Below are 14,595 nucleotides of genomic sequence, written 5' to 3'. Positions count from 1 at the left end.
ACTAAACTGATATTAAGGCTCCCTTGTGCGTAAGTCACTTTTGATGTGTCTAGGGCTGGTTATCTTTGAGCTTATTCTACTTGGAGATTGTTGAGTATCTTGAATGTGTACATTAACATTTTTTTACTCAAATTTGGAAAATTGTTAGCCATTATTTCCTCAAATAATTTGTCTGTTTCTCTTTCTCTTCTCCTTCTGTGAATGTCTGTATACACCTATTATGCTTGATAGTGTCTCACTTTTCTCTGAGGCTTTGTTCATGTTTCTTCATTGTTTTTCCACTCTCTTTCTGAAACTACATAATCTCTATTGACCTATCATCAAGTTACCTGGTTCTCTCTTCCTCCTAATTCAAATCTGTTGTTTAAATCCTCTAGTGGATTTCTTATTCCAAATATTTTGCTTTACATCACCAAAATTTCTGTGATCCTTCCAAAATCATTATTTTGATCTCTTTCTTGATATTCTCTGTTGTGTGAGACATTGTTTTTATATTTTGCTTTAATTATTTCAACATGGTTTCCCTCAGTTTTGTATACATATAAGTTCACTGACTTAAATTCTTCTCCTACTAAGTTCAAAATCTGGGCTTCTGTAGGACATTTTTTGTTGGCTTTTTTTTTCTGTGCATGTGGTATACTTTTCCACTTCTTTGCATGCTCATGAGTTTTTGTTGAAAACTGGACAATTTAGATAATATAATTTCTTCCATACCTTTCCCCTTAACGTGTCTTGTAGCTGTTTGTTTTTATATTCCTTATTTGTTTAGAAGCTTTACTGGAATAATTCTATAGATTACGTATTTCCTGCTGTGTGTGGCCACTGAGATCTCTTCTGACATTTTTTTAAAGTTCTTTTTACTGTTTTAAAGTCTGCTTTCCTATGAGTCACACCTTAAACATTATAATTTAGTGTATAACTATTGTTTAGAAGTTTTCCCTACATTGCTTGCCTATAGATCCTCTATCCTTTGCCGTGGGGATCTGTATGTGAGTCCATGTCTTCCAACTTCAGGCAGCGTATTGCAAGACAGACTAGCCTTCACTTCCTGCTTAGGGAGGACCGTAAGGTCAGTGAGTAGCTGGTGGCTTCTTCTAAGATCTTTCTTAGTCATGCACATGGCTTTGCATCAGTTTAGATACCCAGGAGTATTTCAGAGCTTTTTGGTAGTCCTTATCATTGTGTAGATCTTAGAATTTCCTTTTAAATTCTCAGCCAGGCTCCTGTTTTCCCCAACTAAAATCACAGCCCTAGGTGCCTAAAATGTTACCAGCAGTTTTCTATTGTTTCTGTAATAATGTGGGGTGCACATTTTGTATTTGTCCTGCCTGAGTTGAGCTGTGGGTCAAATCAAATAGCTAACACACTCTGAGATTTCACAGGGAGCTACAGATTTGGACAAAATATTGACTGTGCTCTGGGGATAGTATTTTTAGTGAAGCTCCAAAAATGTTCACATCTGTCTGCTGTCTGCAATGCTCTTAGCCTTTGGCTACTGTGCCACTGAGCTGCTGTGTGTGGTGGAAAGGATGGGGATAGCACCAACTTAAAACATCACCGGGCCTGCTGTCATACTGTAGTTTAGTACTTTCTTTTGAATAGGTTATCCTCAGTACATTCTGTGGCTTTGGTTATTTTTTTGAGATCAAAAATGGGTTATTTAGTTGTCTTGTTGTATTTTTGATGTTTCACATTAAAACTGAGTTAGAGGAAAACTGAGTTAACCAAGATCTTCACTCTGCAATTCTGCAATGTTTTTCTCCAATGTAAACTTTTCAGGTTCCAAGTCCTCCCTTAGCATGGGTATTTATAAAATCCCTGAGCCCATGATTATGCTTATATATTCCTTTATTATTTCCCCTAGGAAAAATGTTAAATATATGTGAAGTTTTATACAATTATATAAAATTGCCATTTTAAAAAAGCACAACATGCTAATTATTCTGATCCCATTACCGTAATTATATGCATCACCACATCACTATGTATCCCACAGATATGTACAATTATTATGTGTTAATTTAAAAAAATTTAAACACAGTACTTTTTCCTACTTTTCCAGATAGTTTCTGTCACAGAGAGCCATATATATGTATTATATATGTATATATGTGCACATACATATATGTCCCTATCTATCTATCTACCTATCTATCTGTCCCCATTCTGGAGGTTATAGATTTAATGAAAAGAAAGTTTTACAAAATAAAGGAGGAATCAATAAATTAAAGAAAGTTGTCAAGCAAATCTTTCACAGATAATTGAATTTCAGAAATTCAAATGCAAATAAAAGTCTATGACGAGGTTCTATTTTGCCGGTTGCTATTTTTTAAGACATCCTTCTTAATCTTTGCAGTCTTCTACACATTTAATAAACTTTTTATCACTCTATCACTCAAAGAATAGTACTGTTTCTATGAAGATTAAACACTAGCAAGACTACAGTATAAAGATTTGCAAATCAGTTATTTATTGATTCATTTAACAAATATTTATTGAGCAAAGTGCCTGGGTCTGTATTAAATGTGTCCTTTTATTCTAATGCTTTCATATCCAGGGCTTTGCTAACACAGTAGGGACTTCCCTTCTCTTTCTAGGTTTCACCAACTCTTAGAAGTAGGATTCAGCTGTGAGTGTGCAGCCTTCCATTTGCAAACCAACAAATCCAGAGCCCACATTCCAACCATATTCCTTACTGGGCTTTTATGCTCTGGGACACCATCTACTTGCCCTAGTTACCCCAGGATGAGGTACCAGACAAGTAGGGACAGCTGCTGTCTCAAAACCCAATGAAATTACTCAATCTAGTCCATCCTAAACCCATTTACTTTGCCTCACCCATTCCTTCATAGACAAACCACAATAAAGACTCTTGCCCACAGCTCCCCTTTTGTCTCTGTCTCCAGACTCACCCAAGTGCTCCCCCATGTGACCCCCATGGCATAGCAGGCACCTCTTCTAGGGAACTGTAACAAACTGTCTTTTCAATGGCAGTAACCTCCTGATCTGTCAGCCTCACTACACCTGAATAATGAAACATTTTAAAACAAGGCCTAACCCTCCAGTGAATTTAAAAACCTGAATTCCTAACCTCAGAGCCTTTGGAAATTACAGCCAATATCTAACCTCTGAAATTTTTAAGTTTTTACTAATGTAAGTGATTAGTATTATGAAGACTCCATACTTCCTAGCATTTTTCTGGTTCACCGTTTTTGTGGTCACATAGGGTAATGATGAGATTTATTGTATTGCAGCAGGACCACATTTCCATCCAGAACATACAACAGCCCCGATATCCACATTCCATTGACATGCAAGTAGTAACATAAACCACCTCAGTTGCACTTGACTTCATGAAGATAGAAAAACAGGAAAGAAGATGCAGGCAACGTCCACAAAAAAAGCCAATGTGCTCATGTGGTGTAAGTGCTCATTTTTTTAAAATTTAAAGAAATAAAACACTTTTTAAAATTGAAATTAACATGTGTGTGAAAATAACTACTCATCTCTTGCCAACTTCACCAAACTTTTTGCCACAGACATATTTAATGTGGCTTCTAAATGTGCAAAAAGCTGAATTCACTCTACCCAAAGACGTACTTGAGGAATGTTTTGTGGGCCATGGGATGTTTCCAAATATAAAGGAAAAAAAGTTGATAGCATTTATAGCTCTGCCCTTTGCCCATCAAAGAAAGCACTAAAGTTCATTGACATTCAAGTTGTTGCCACTTGCATCAGAACATACAACCTGTGAAGGCAGGTCTGCTGTCTCTGTATTCATTGCTATGCTCTCAGCACAGAACAACTCCCACCAACGTGTCCAGTGTTCACTGTGAGAAATAAAGGATGATTTAACAAAATATATTCCTCCCCATTGACATTAAAACAGTGATAATCTTTGAATAAAATTGAAATAATTCCATAATCCCCAAAGGAAACAGAAGGAACCAGGAAGGCTCAAAAGATCTTTTTTTTTTATTTCGCCTTGGGATAGTGACCTGGAATCACGTGTAAAAATTATTAGAATTTGGCAGCACTGGATTGCAACCCATCAATTTAATATTTAGCTAGTAATAAAGAAATACTTAGGAGGTTAAAAACACCATGTAATGATAAATAACTTCATCAAAGTCCCTCAAATTCTGAGTTGTCACACATCTTGATAAAAGTTAAAAATATTTGTGCTTAAAAATATGGAAGAGTTCATGGCACATCCCTGCATTGGGCTAACAATAAGTATCATGCACTAAGTGTCTAGCTCTTACAAACATTATTTTCATCCTTCAAGACTCTTTAATGGGGTATTTTAAAATTTTATTTGCTAATGGAGATTTCAGGTACATTTCCTAACTTCTTTAAGGTTAAAAGCTAGTAAGAGTCAGAGCTGAAATTCAGAATAATGTTTGTCATGTTCTAGTTCTTTAAAAGATTTCTCAATGAGATGAAGAGATGGATTCTGTCATCCTCAATATTTATTACAGAGCTTGTTTCATTTCAAAGCAGGACAATGTGAAGTCACAAGCATATATGTAGTCTTGCATTTAATGGAAAACCCAGACATATGAAATAAATCATTTAAATCAGTCTCATTTTATTCATTCACAGTAAGTCAAGTGATATATATATTTTCAATTTAGGGAAATTATTTCACTACCATTAAAATGAATGAGCAATGGTGTGATGATATGAAGACGTAAAATATAGAGAAAATAACACAACTCTATTTGTTGAAGTAAACAAAGGAATCTGAAACAACAGTAACTAACTTCCTCCTCTTCCCCCTCCACCTCACCAAAAAAACAAAGAGAGGCCTGTGTCCTTAGATATGTCAGGTAAATAGTCACCCAGTTCAGAAACATCAGAATTCCTCTTAAATATTCTGAGTATCCCTACGGGGATGTTTTTAGTAAGAATTTTTTTTTAATCTACCATTTAAGAGAGTTTATCAAAATTTAAGATAACTGCATTGGTATTTGTCAGGTGCACCTAGTGAATTTGTCATTCTTTAGAAAATGACTATACTGGTGATTCTTTAGGGTATATGTTTTTTTCATCTATATGTGTTAGTAATCCTATCATACATTCAGATTTTGTTTTATGAAGTCAGACATTTGATTAATTCATTCTAAACATTAGTGAATGAAAAATGGCTATGACAAGAATTAATTGCATCTCATTGTTAAAATTATTAAATTGTCAAAGAGCACTCCTTCCTAACTGTGTAATTATAGGCAAGTTCCTAAAGCTCTCTGTGCTTCAGTTTCCAAATCTGTTAAAATGAGACAAGGAAAGGTCTCATTGGAGTTTGTGAGGATTAAGTGAGTTACTCTGAGTAATACACCTTGAATAGTGCCTGGTATAATTGAACACAATTATTATTAGATGTTGATATTGAGTGGACATAATCCCAAACTAGTATTAGAGGAGACTAAGAGCAAAATCCTTAATTGTATACATGTTAGTGGCTTTCTTTTAAAACAAACTGATTACAAGAAAATCATTAAGAAAGTAAAGTTAATTAAGAAGACTTGAGACTTGATAAAAAGGAAAAACAAAAAGGAGAATCAAGAAATAAATAATTGGGTTTTTTTAGACAGAGTCTCACTCTGTCACCCAAGCTGGAGTGCAATGGCATGATCTTGGCTTACCAAAACCTCCACCTCCTGGTTTCAAGGAATTCTGCCTCAGCCTCCTGAGTAGCTGGGGCTACAGGCATGCATCACCGTGCCCAGAGAATTTTCTGTATTTTTAATAGAGATGGGGTTTTGCCATGTTTCCCAGGCTGGTCTCAAACTCCTGACCTCAGATGATCCACCCACCTCAGCCTTCCACAGTGCTTGGATTATAGGCATGAGCCACCACAGGCAGCCTTGTACATACTATTATTTGAGTAAATAATACTTGACACTTTGCAACATTTTTCTTTATAATACCGCAAAAGAACCTCTTGATTTTGGAAGATTGGCAACAATAAAAAAGGTTTCAGATAATTTGCTACAGACAAATATAGAAACAATGGCTATGACAAGAATTTCTTCTCAGACCCTAGAATGTATGAAACTAAATGGCACCACAAAACCCCCATGCAAAAATGCTTAGCCTAATGCTTAGACGATAGACAAACTTCCTTTAGGATACATTTACATGAAAGGTGAAAAACATAGACCAAATTACATTTCCATGCCCTTTAGACCCAGAGAAAAGGTAGTCCAGTCTACCCAAATAATTCCCGTAAGAGTAGTACTTATATAACAATCCCAATATCATGCACAATAAGAACATTAAACTCCACAAATATCCAAAATTTAAATGAAAGTTGACAAAAGCATGACAACTAAAATTAAATTATACAATCTAAGTGAGATCAACATGCTATATAAAAATCAGTCCCCAGTCAAATAGCATGCAGGCCATATAGAATAAGGATGCAGAGGACTCCAGAAATGACAATCTGGTACTTTAGCAAAGTCTGAAATAGTTATAGATATTATCCTTACAAATAAGCATGGGAATCCAAAATTCAATAAAAAATAAATTAACTTCTCACAAATAAATAAATAATCAAAGCACTGACTGGGATATTGATTCCCTATAAGAGGCAAACTGTGGGATTGAAGAATGAAAATTAAAATTACTTGAAAATTACTCAAGATAGCTACTTACATGTTGGGCAAAAATGTCAAGATGCCTCTTTAATATATTGATTTGATTTTGCAACTATGGACAAGCTAGATATAGCATGCATTTAAGTAATGCATCTATACAAATCTTAATATAATCATTTAAAAATCTTATGAGGAATCTAATTTACTTGTTCTAATAAATCAGCAATATGACAAAACAGGTGGCTGACATATAATTTGATTAACTGAGACAAGCTGTAGGAAGGATTAAATCAGCATAACATTATCTGGTATTATTCACTATCAGGCTGATGGAATTTTTCTTTGTTTCTTCATCCACCCAGTTTCCTATCCATCCATTTGTCTATCCATCATACATCTATCATCCGTTCATTCATTCATCCACTTGTCCATTGATCCATCCATCCATCTATCCATCCATGTGCCCACATATCACATTCCTAATGATTAACAATATCTCAGTAATAAACTTTACATAATAAGGAAGACTAGATCCAATTTCTAAGAAGAGCAATAGTTTCCACAGGATGTGTCTAATAATAGAACAACAATAATCAGGTGCTTATCCAGACACTGCACTAAGAAATGTGAAATGTGTACATATTAGCTCATTTAGTCCTGGAAACAGCCCTTTAAGGCAGGTACTAATACTGGCTCATTTTCATACAAGAAAAGTGCAGTACAGAGGGTCTGATAATGTTTGTGATATCGGCTACTGGAAAGAGTGAATATTCCTGTCCAAAAATTGTCACTCTAGAGCTCTTACTCTTAATAACTAAGTATTGCTTCCTACATAGAAACATGTGAGTTTTTTTCCATAAACTCTTTTAAATTCTCTGATATGATTTGGCTCTGTGTCCCCACTCAAATCTCATCTTGAATTGTAATTACCATGTGTTGAGGGAGGGACCCGGTGAGGGGGTGATTGGATCATGGGGGCAGTATCCCCCATGCCGCTCTCATGATAGTGAGTTCAAAATCTGATGGTTTTAAAAGTGTGTTGCAGTTCCCCTTTTGCTCTCTCTCTCTCCTGCCACCTTGTGAAGTAGGTGCTTACTTCTCCTTTGCCTTCCACCATGATTATAAGTTTCCTGAGGTCTCTCTAGCCATGAGGAATTGTGAGTCAATTAAACCTTTTTTTTTTTTTAAATAAATTACCCAATCTCAAGTAGTTCTTTATAGCGGTGTGAAAATTGACTAACACATTCTCGTTCCTCTAAATTCATTCCCAAGAAAGCTGTAACTCTCTTCAAAGAAATCTCCCCACCCTCTTAGCTCACTGTGACTCTTCTCTGAAATCCTATGGAATCTCTTATCATTCAGGAATCACTCATGACCTGCCACGTAGCATATCTGAAACCAACGCATACAACTACATTATATGGTTTTTACCTTTCTCACCTTTAAAATTTGTCTAATCAACTCTCAGCACATTGAATCCCTAAATCTTGCTAATCTTTATTTTCCCCTCCAGTTAATGAAATATCACTGAAGGGTAAGAAAAATGCCTATGTTTTAAAATGGAAGAGATTTCCAGTCCAGACAATATGGTGAAAACTCTCTCTCCCTCCTCCTCCCCACAAGCTCAACTATAGACATGTTGGAGAAAAATGAAAGATGACCCAAGGAGAGTTCTGAAATGTTCAAAGAGAAAGGAGGCCAGGTAGGGGCCAGAACTGGAGGAGCAGCCCAGAAGTAGGATGTCATATTATCCCATGCAACAGTGGAAGGACATCCAAGCCTAACATTTCCTGACCCCCAGCCTCAAAGAGGGAAGATCAGCTAGTCTTATACCACACGTGTGTGGAAATAGAGTCCCACCATACCAAGCAAGTTGGGGAAAACCAGTAGAGGGGACTGATCAGAAGCCCTGTGGCAATAAGTGGTGGTCTCCTTCCCTGTCCTGGGACTCCTCCTCCCACTGAGTGACTCCATTTACCAGGGACAGCAGCAGGGGCAACTGCTACAAACAAAATGCTCAACCTGGGAAGCCACTTAGTCCCCTGGGGCCTAAGACTCCCCTACCCTAGGCAGGGATATCACACTGTGGGAAACACCTTCAAAGGTGACCTTGAGCCCATGAGCAGCCTGAGAGGTTCTCCTCATCATTCCACTTTTTCAACAGGCAGACGTAGCTTGCCAAGCGCGAGGCTGGAAATGTTCTTAGTCACCTTGTGAGAAAGGATCCCTTTCCTAATTAGTGGCACCAGCAACCTGGCCTGCACAGTTTCTTCTGCCCACCCAAAGCAGCACCAGCAGGGACCAGAGGAAGCCCCATTGGCACAAGATAAACCATTCAGAATAAATAGCACCTCACAGGCTCAAAAGTGAGACAGCTAATAGAGCCAGACAATCAGTCTCTAAAACTACACCAGGACCTATGTGCTAAATCCAAACAAGGTAAATGCCCTCTTTTAAAAAAAAGTCTTAAATAGTACCCAGCCTTGAAACATAATAAGCCAAAAGACAGAACACAATTAAAAAGTATGTGTTATACTGAGAACTAGGAAGATCACAACTTGAAAGATAAAAGACAATCACAGAACACCAACAATTAAAAAAATCACAAATTACAATTATCTGACAAGAATTTTAAAGCAGTCATCATAAAAAAAAGTTTCAACAGCAATTTCAAATTCTCTGGAAACAAATGAAAATATAGAAAATTTTAACAAAGGAATAGAAGTTATCAAAAAGTGCTACTAGGCCAGGCACGGTGGCTCACGCCTGTAATCCCAGCACTTTGGGAGGCTGAGGCCGGTGGATCACGAGGTCAGGAGATCGAGACCATCCTGGCCAACACGATGAAACCCCGTCATTACTGAAAATACAAAAATTAGCTGGGCATGGTGGCATGCACCTGTAATCCCAGCTACTTTGGAGGCTGAGGCAGGAGAATCGCTTGAACCCAGGAATCGGAGGTTGCAGTGAGCCCAGATGGCCACCGCACTCCAGCCTGGCGACAGAGCGAGACTCCATCTCAAAAAAAAAAAGTGCAAGTAATGGAAATGAAAAGTAAAGTAACAGAAATAAATACAGCAAGCTACACGGGCTCAGTTTTGGAGCTGAGATGACAGAGACGGTGAGCTAGGTGACAGGTCCACAGAACTGACCCATTGGAAACAGTAGAGAGAAAAATACTGAAAAAAAATAGTATAGCCTAGGGGACCTTTTACAGTCACAAAATAGCCAATATTCACATCAGCAAATCTAATTCTATCACATGGAGGGTTTTATATCTGAATTTCAACTATTCATCCTACACTACCTGAACTAAGGATCTGTGTATGTAAATCAACATTTTCATTGTACTTCATAATAATGCAATAAGGTAAATGTAATTATGTATTTGTATGTATATAGTAACCCTTATTGCATATTTTTAGTTTATTTTCAATAAAATTCTATTTGAACTCTATTTAACAAATATATACCATATTGAAATATGCAACTAAATGATCAATTATTTTTATTTTTGCAGTAGTACCTGTACACTATGTCATTGTATTGAAATAATCTCCACTGTTCCTTTTTACAATATGAGAAACATAAAAGGAAATTTTTGAGTTTATTTAAGATGTATATGTTCAATTAAAGGTAAATAATCTTTCTGTAAAGATAATTTATATTTATTACCTTAAAAAATTCCTGCATTTTGAAAAATAAAATAATAGTTTTTATTTGTATAACACTCTTGATGATACGTCTGTTATGCTCTCTTTTCCTTGTTTTCTAGTTTAGAATGTATATTTTTCTTCTTTAGGTATGCTTTTATGTAAATTTATTTAAATTATCATTTACAGTATCAAGAAATAGATTTTAGATCTTTATTAGCCTGTATCTTTTTATAAATATTAGTAACAGAAATAATACAAAAACATATATGACTTTTTCTGGTATTTTATTATATTTATAGAAACAACAAAAATAAAATGTATCTGGCTCGTGGAATAAAGGGCATTTAGTGGTTTAACTAATGGAAATCAACAGTCAGGGAGGTTTCATGCGCAGTTTAATTCAGCAGTGCAATAATCTTACAAACACCAACTTTGTTCATTTTCTCTGCTTTGGTTTGTGTGCTTTTGGTTTGGTTTGTGTGTCGGGTTCATTCTAATGCTGGTTGCCCTTTTAGTTCTAAGTAGCCATAGGGCTACCTGGTGCTTCTTCTCTCTCAAAGGGTAGAAGATTTCTTCTGGAAGTTATTTCAGGAGACAAAGGAAGTTTACTTCTTTCTCTAAAGGCTCCAGAAATCTCCACATAGAAATTGTTGGACCACATTGGGTCATGTGCCAATCACTACAATAGCAAATATTGTCAGTGGGTGGAGTGCTACTGAAGCAATTTTTCTCTTTCTATGGAGAAAAAGATGAGACGATGGAGTCAGCCTTACCAAAAGTAAAATGGCAAAGGACGTGTTGGGGAGTTACTAAGAGAAGGAGAATGAGGTTTGGAGTGAGGAAGCACAACACTGGGTGCAGAGTTGCAGTAAGTGAGGAACCTCTAGATTCTGGAAAATATTTAATTCCCAGCAACTAGGACTTACCATTGTCCTCTCTCTCCTACTTAGATTTGGGAAACTATCAGCTTTTGTTATAAAAGCTTAAAGTGATCATGTTTTCCAAATTAACTAGGAATAAACATATTTTAAAACTCAGTGATCCTCAATTTATGTGAAGTGAGTTGGAATAATGTATGTTAAACATCCCTGGGCCGGAAGAGAGGATGGAATTTAAGTAGTTTTATTTTCATTATTACAACTATGTGAGGTAGTTATGCTAAAGGTTTGTGTACGTTTTCATACTGACTCCTTACAAAAATCATTAATGGTAGGTTCATATAACTCAGGCACAAGGACACTAGATGATGGCCTCAGGGTATTAGCTTTTCCTGATCCCAGTATATACATGCTACTCACACTGCCGTACTCTGCACCCTTTGCAAGTCTTGACGATCAAAACAGGAGTAAAAGCCCTAACAAAACTTTGGATCACTGGCAAATTCTTTTAACTAGAATAATAAACCTAGATCAGCTACAATGAAATTCACTTCCCCCGGATTGTTCTGGGCCAGTAACAGACTCCAGAAAACAGGAGAGAGACACCTGGAAGGTTACTTAATTCTAACTGATCATGCCAAGGGAGCAAACAGTTTTCATTTGGGTGTTTTCCAGAAAGAAAATGACCAAATCATTTTTATTCCCCCTAGAGGCACTAACACATTATTTTAATATATATGAGAGCAGCTCCTCTTGAGAGAACAAAAAGTAAATATCAAGTAATTACAACAGAAAAATGTCTATCTTCTAAATAGAGTTTCCTTTTAAAAGGTTCTTCAGGGAAAAAGTAAATTTTGCACTGTAATCTTGCTTTTTAATTAAAGTAAGACAAAAAATTCCATAATTACATCAACATTTAAAATGCATTGCCTTCTATTCTTAAATTTAAATTTATCTTTTAAATTAAATAAAGTAGAATGTTTTCAGTTCAAGAATTTAATTAAAAGTGATCCTTGTTGCCAGTTTCCGTGAAGATTTTTCTAAAGCATCTGTTTTTCACATAAGACCACTGTAATTGTTTGGCAAAAAAAGCACTGACAGTTACAAATTTCATTTTTATTTTAAGTGATAAGAATAAATATCTTCCTTGCCCTTTACTTTGAACAAATATAAAATGCCATTATATTTTTATAACAGTTATACTGAGACAATTTTTATATCATCAGCTTCACCTTTTGAGTGTACAACTCAGTGGTTTTTAATACAGTCATAAGTTGTACAAAGATCGTCACAATCTAATTCCAGAACATTTTTATCACCCCAAGAGAAATGCTAGTGCCCAATACATATGACTGTCTATTATCTCTTAAGCTCCTCACAACCACTAATCTACATTCTGTCTCTATAGATTTGCCTATTCTTCACACTTCATATAAGTGGAATCATATAATATGTGGGGCGTTGTGACTTGCTTCTTTCACTTAGCATAATGTTGTCAGAGTTCATTTCTATGTTGTAGCGTGTATCAGTACCTTTCCCTTCTCACAGCTGTATAATATTCCACTGTATGGAAATACCACTGTTTGTTTATCCTTGTATCTGTGGATGGACATTTGTTTGTTCTGTTTTTTGGCTATTACAAATTCTGTTGCTATTCACATTTTTCCACGTTTTTGTATGGGCGTATGTTTTTATTTTTCTTGGGTATATATTTGTAACAAAAATTGCTGGGTCATATCATCATAGGGTAACTTTTATTCTGTTATTATGCAACATTCATATCAACCTGATTTGGAGGAGGTGTTATGTGTAATCTCTTAAATAAATTTAAGAATTGAAACCTGAGCAAAACTCACTGCAAACAAACAGAAAAATCAAGTAATCCACCCAATATAGTTTTATATTTCTTTCTAAAATAAAGAAAAAAAGTAATAAAATATTAAAATTGTGCTTATTGTTTTTGTTGTTGACCTTAAATGACTGTTCATATGATAAAATATTGCACTTTTATTACTGAAAATATATAAACCAACTCACAGAAAAACAGGCAATATTGAGTTTTTGAAATCTTTTTTTCTACATACATATGAATAAGAGATACCACTCTTATCTTCCAGAAGATCACAAGGTACTTGGGAAGACAACATGGATTAAGGAAAATCAGAAAGAAAAAAATACAGTGGACTATGCCGATGGCTAAACAAAAGCACGTGGTCCTGTATCTGAAGAAGGAGGAAAACATTTGGAGTTGGGCCTTTTAAAAAAATACCCACTTTGTGATATATTACCTTCCTGCAACATCTTATTCTCATCATTTCGATTTACCTTTGTTTCTTCATAGTTTCTAGAGATTCAGTAATAAGACTTTTAAATATCATGAAATATGTCTAGTGTTGGTGGTGCTAAGTGCATGACAAGCCTGATTAGATGAGGTGCCGCTCAGAAACAGCGGTAGTCTACAAGCCCCAAAACCTCCTTCCCAGCCTGATTCGTCAGCTTTACTGTCTGGGTCACCTTCCACAAGCACTTTCTTTCTCTAAGCTTATTGTTCTTATCTACAAAACATAGCTCAGTTCCCTGTCTTCTTCCTAAGACGGTTGTATAAATCAAATACACTGATATTTGTGGAATTACTTTACAAACCATAAGTTTTGCTGCAAACTCGCTGTTTAACCTTGAACAAGCTATGAGGTCTCTGGGTATGACATGGCACACTTTAGCAGAGTGCTACTTCCTGATTCTCAGAGGGAAGTTATTGGTGCACTTCACCAAGCAGTAACCAATTCACAGAAGTTTAGAACTGCAAGATAACTTAATGCTTTAATTTCACAACAATATACGATCTGGTGTAAACAGAGGAGTTGAAAATCCACGAAACTCTGAAAGTTGTTGGTGCCTCCACAGTTCCAATGAGCCAGAGGTATGAGTCATATAAGACAATAGATGAGGAGTGTTCTCTCCTTAACTGAACTCTAGCCAGGCTCCTCTGGGCCCTCTTTTGACTAGGCCTCACTCTTGTCCTATAAAGACTTCAGTAAACACTAATATAGTTTCTAGCAGTTCAAGGCCACCTTCCTAGGCTCACCATAAGCCCCCTTAAAGTGCTGTCCTGAGAAAACTCAAGGCTGCCCAAAGAGTTTACTGTTTGTTTCAGCCGACACCTGAAGACAGGATCCTCATCTCTCAGTCTCTATGGGAGGGTGGGAACCCAACTTCAATAAGCACCAATTTAAAAACCCAGATAGGTTTCACACAGACCGAACCCTCATTTCTGCTTTCTGTAATTTTCCATTTCTCTGAATACTAAGCCCCTGCACACCCACTCCCCACTCACTTATGCTTGTGTAACACAGTCATTTCTGCACAAGTCACAGTTGAGCTCAGCTCACCCTGGACTCTTTTCCCTATTGCAGTGGCATATGACTGATTAAAATCTGTCCTTACCATGTCATCTAT

The 14,595-nt window shown here is 36.3% G+C and overlaps 1 protein-coding gene and 1 pseudogene across 6 annotated transcripts in view; both read right to left on the bottom strand.

Annotated features, from left to right (window-relative positions):
* Positions 1-14,595, bottom strand: part of SNTG1 (syntrophin gamma 1) — an 869,847-nt gene that overhangs the window by 771,587 nt on the left and 83,665 nt on the right. The window lies entirely within an intron of this gene.
* Positions 1-14,595, bottom strand: part of LOC129135711 (uncharacterized) — a 93,084-nt pseudogene that overhangs the window by 50,789 nt on the left and 27,700 nt on the right.

This window comes from Pan troglodytes, chromosome 7, assembly GCF_028858775.2.
Source record: "Pan troglodytes isolate AG18354 chromosome 7, NHGRI_mPanTro3-v2.0_pri, whole genome shotgun sequence".
NCBI classification, from domain to species: Eukaryota; Metazoa; Chordata; class Mammalia; order Primates; family Hominidae; genus Pan; species Pan troglodytes.
The sequence above is the reverse complement of the archived record's forward strand: the minus strand, read 5'-3'. Positions and strand labels throughout refer to the sequence as shown.